This window comes from Lissotriton helveticus, chromosome 10, assembly GCF_964261635.1.
Source record: "Lissotriton helveticus chromosome 10, aLisHel1.1, whole genome shotgun sequence".
Classification (NCBI taxonomy): domain Eukaryota; kingdom Metazoa; phylum Chordata; class Amphibia; order Caudata; family Salamandridae; genus Lissotriton; species Lissotriton helveticus.
The window spans coordinates 461,546,885-461,551,884 of NC_136071.1; positions in this window are offsets into that span (position 1 = coordinate 461,546,885).

The window sequence follows — 5,000 nt, forward strand, 5'->3', positions numbered from 1 at the left end:
TGGTCTGCAGCCAAGGTCCAACAGTAGGGGTTTAGTAGGGGTAGACTGGGGGAGACTAACCAGATTCCGTAAAAACCTGTTCTGGGCAGTTACCAAACTGGAGAGATTCTTATGACCCCAGACTTCGGCTCCGTAAAGGGTAGCGGAGATAACCTTCGCATCATAAATTTTTAAAGCAGGGGTAACACACCTAGTTAACGAGTTCCTCTGTTCATGAATCAAACAGCCAGCCAACCTATTAAATTTAAGTTTGGACGTTTCCACTTGGGGGTTCCAGGTGAGACGGTGATCTAGAGTCACTCCAAGATATGTCATGGTCCTAACCTGCTCAATGGGGACTCCGTTTAAGGAAACTGTGCACTTAGGGGGATTTTTCTTGCAAAAAACCATAAATTTGGTTTTGTCCGCGTTTATTTGCAAGTCGTTCGTAGTGCAGAACTCGGAAAATCTGTTCAGGGCTACCTGAAGCCCGGCTCTAGTTTTAGAAAGCAGAAGGGTGTCATCTGCGAAGATTAGCATGGGGTACTTTCGGCCACCCAACTTGGGAGCATCCGACTGGGTGTTAAGAAAATATTGTGTGACCTGATTGATAAATAAAAGAAACAACGTGGGGGCTAGGACACAGCCTTGACGCACCCCTCGTTGTACTGGGAATCGTTTGGTCACCTGCCCCTGACTACCCCACCTAACCTGGGCATAGTTGTCCTCATGAAGTCGCTGGACTAAAATCAAAAGCTCAGGCGGAAAGCCCATGCGACTAAGGGCCTCCCACAACTTTTTCCTTGGCACTAAGTCGAAAGCCGACTTGAGATCGACGAATGCAGCAAATAACATACCTCCGCCCAACAGGACCACCTTCCAAAAAAGTAGTGTAAACCGAAAAACTTGGTCAACAGTACTAGTCCCAAACCTAAAACCCGCCTGCATAGGGGAAAGTATATTATTCGAATCGATCCAGTCCAGAATTCTTGCCAAGATCATTCTCGACACGATTTTCTGGACTGAGTCGATCAAACTAATGGGCCGATAGTTGTTGGGAAGGGAGCGGTCGCCCTTCTTATATACTGGCAGAATTTCTGCCCCCTTCCATGAAAAAGGAATCTCGGCCCCTGAAGCTATGTTATTTGCCAGTAAGGTGATATAAGGGATCCATAAGTCAGGTTTGAGTTTAAAAAGGTCAGCGGGAATAGCATCAATACCAGGAGCTTTACCCGACTGAACTGACTCGAGAGCAAGTGCGGTGTCAGATTCCGAAAACAAGAGTCTGTCTCCTGCCAGTGACAGTTGGGGCAGCGGAGCGGGTTTTATCGGCCATACCTCCGCAACATTTGGATCATTAAATTGTGCAGTATAAAAATCCACCCACGATTGAGCGGAAACATGGTTTACCGGAATCTGGGCGGCAGGATCCTTTCCCCTCCTTATAATCAGCCAGAAATCAGTTAGGTTAGGGGAATCACATGCACCAAGGAGGTCAAGCCAATAGGAGTCATCCCACTCTCGCTTAGCAGCCTGGATGGTGCGCTTGTAACATTGCCTTGCTATCCTTATGGCATCGAGGTTCCTGGCCTTTACGGCAGCTAGTAAGTTACTGTGGGCAGCTCTACATTTCTTATTATACCATTTTTTGTATACTCTGGTATTAGCAGACCTAGATGGTTTCGTGAGAAGGTTTTTGAGGGTCGAAAAACACTCCTCATGAAGATTGGTAATTATGGAGTCTGAGTTACCAGCAGGAGATAACAGAAGCATTCTACTCCACACGCCCCGTACCTCTTCCTCAATCTTTGAAATGAGTATAGGATCCTCCAACACCCTAGGCCATTTCACGCGGCGCCTGTTATCGCACAAAATAACATCAGATGTTAGACTATTAGTGCTCCTAACAGGTGCCCCCGTTCCTTAGACCAAAATCTCAAGTGAGAGGGGATTATGGTCGCTCTCTGGTCGAGACTCTATCACCATGTCTTGTACAATGGACCAATACTGTATGTTAATCAGTATATAATCGATACGGCTTGAACACAAACCGTTGTCGAAGGTGTTGGACCCAAGGCAATCAGATCGTGTACGCCCATTGGCGGCCCTTAGGCCCCATTCTAAACAAAAGCCCAGCCAATGTAAGGCTGCCTCGGTGCCCCTGACACCCTTTACAATAGTAAGTGGGGGAATTGCCCAAATAGTGTCCTCCTCAGAGCCCACATCCTCTGCCAAAGTGGAGATGGGCTCAATGGGGGTGTTCAAGTCTCCTGCTACAATTACGATCTGGTCAGTCCCGAGATTCTTAAATAGAAGATCCAGATCGTCCAGGACAGCTTGTTTTTTCCCACCCTGATGGCCACGAGCATAGACATCAACTAAAAGGATATCAGTGGTGTTAGGTTTAGTCAATCTAATACATAAAAGGTCCACACACGCCACCAGTGTTTCCCTACCATGAAAGCCCAGGTTATTTTTTATCCAAATAGTAAGGCCACCAGAGGCCCTACCCTTGGGGCTCTTAATTGCTGGTTTTGAGAAGTTCAGGTAACCCAACCTATACAATGGGATAGTTGACCAGGTTTCCTGGAGGATGACAATATCATATAAGTCGATAAAGTTGACCCAGTCGTCATTCTCCAGGCGTCCCCGTAGTCCTGCAATATTCCAGGAAATTATTCTTAATGGGCAATCCGTAGTCAGTGCACATGGTAGCAGTGACACACCCTTAACTTCATTGTTGGCCAGAGCAGGAGTGTATACCGGGTCTAAGATTACGCCCGGGTTATTAGATAACAATGACCCGACATGGGATAGGTTTGGAGATGGAGGCCTCCGTTGGTGGAGAGTAAACCTAGGTGGTGGTGAGTCTCCAGACCTCTCGAGTCAATCCACCTCCTCCAAACATCCAAACCTATTGGAGGTTGGAAACCCTTGCCACCAATTAGGTTGATTTTGTCCAACAAGACTATGAGTCGGGCGACTAACATTCCTAACAGTGGTCCATGACCCCTCACTCACTAGTTGTTGCCTTGGAGGATAGAAGAAAGTAAGAGGCCTCACTACTATTGTGGAATTGGCCTCAAAAGATGGCCATGCACAAAGATACTGGGCTGTGTGGGGATCAGAAAATGAAACAACCACACAGTCACCAGCTATCGACTTATGGGTGCGGCCAATCCAAGGAACTCTCCGGACCATGAGTACACTACTTCTTAGGTGATCGGGGAGCTGTTTGTTGGAATTCAGCCAGTGAATGACTTTATTTTTTAAAGAAAGGTCATTCTCCTGGGATTCTTGACCCAACTCTGGAACACCGGCTAGTATAATGACATACGACCCTGCTTCAGGCGGAAGGTCGATAAACCCTCCGCGAAAGTTATGGCGACTAACCTGACGTGTTGGATTGCGCGTCAAAGGCAGCCTAGGGGTGTGGTTGGTTGGTGCCCTAGTGTCAGTGTTCAGCCTATATGCTGCTTTATGCGGATGGAAGAGTTTTGGTACCGCTGGACTAGGGGTAGGTACAGTAGTTTTTACAGTGGTAGTACGGGGTTTTGGGATAGGTTTGGAAATAGGTAGGGTCTCAGGGATGGTTTGGGCTGGTTGTGGGGGTGGATGAACATGTTCTGTTTCTAAGGGCTGTGGTGTGGGTGCGGTCGTACATAAATGCCTAGCATCCATTTCCTTAAGGCTCAGACTGGCCAAAGTAACTATAGTCTTATCCATCTCAAGGAGATTATTCTCTATACGGGAAAGCCTTAGTTCTAGGGGGGAAAGTAACTGCTTTAGCGTTCCCCAGACTAGTTGGAGGAATTCGCTATCACCCTCCTTGTCCTGCTCGGGACCGCTAGCCCGACCCTCCGGAGTGTTCATGTTATTCTGGCTAGGAGAGATGATAAGAATATCATCTTCCACCAAACTAGCTATTTCCGAAGTGGCTTCCCCATTACAGACACTTTGTATTGGTTTAGGGTTAACATCTTTCGCCGCAGGAGACCCCATGGCCCGCCTACTGTTAAAAAACTTCAGCCTTGCTATTCTAGCTTTTTTCCTAGCATGTAAGGTTCTCGCAAGGCATTTCTTTTTGTATGCTGCCGCTTTTTTAGCACTACAATGGCTGGCTGCCTGTCTTGCTTTGGGAAGTGGAAAGGGGCCGGCAATACTAAACAGAGGGGCAGGGCCGTTATTTTGTTGTACTGGGTTAGGTTGGGAAGTTGGAGGGGAGTGTAAAGGGATAATGGGGGGAGCGGGGTGTACTACAACCAATGTTAACAGGGGTCGTGGGGTGGCAGAACGATCAGGGGTACGGGCAGATGCAATATTCCCCAGGGAAGATTTTTTGGAGTTGGCAATGTGCGCCGACAGCCTGCGTGCAGCATCAAGTTCTAGGGAGACCTTATGCTGCATTTTGCTGATTTCCTCATCAATAGCCAAATTGGTTTTGACTAGGAAATCATCTATGGACCTATTAGAGTTACTAGCAGCCATAAGGGTTTTACTCCGGCTACCCCGTGAACACATATTACAGAGTACAGATCAATAAATAAATATACACACAACAATAAGACTGTAATATGTGCCACACTATAAAAAAAAATAAAACTAAGACCAAAGGAGGGTGGCCCAGCCCAGCCCTCTTAGACCTCGAACGGCCTCAAACGGCCCAGTCTTTGCCCTGTCTTCGCCCGGGCTGCGTCCCGCGCTGCGGGAGTGTTGGGGCAATAAATAAGTGGACAAGTAAAATAGGGGGGCGGGGCAGCGGGGAGAGCGGACCGGAAGTTGGGAGATGGTCTAGCAGGGACTCCTGGGCAATGGAGTCCCCTGCACGCTCGCAGCCCCGCTGACCGCACTCACCCGGTAAACCTGCTGCAGTCCCCCAGCTGTGCCCCGGTGTCCAAACAAACGATGCGGCACCCGCGGAGCGGGTGCGGCGAGAGGTAGGCTGAGTCCTTAAAAAAATGCCGCTGTAGCTTTCAAAGTGCCGCTGTAGATTTCAAAGTGCGTCTGTGCGCTAGGGCGTC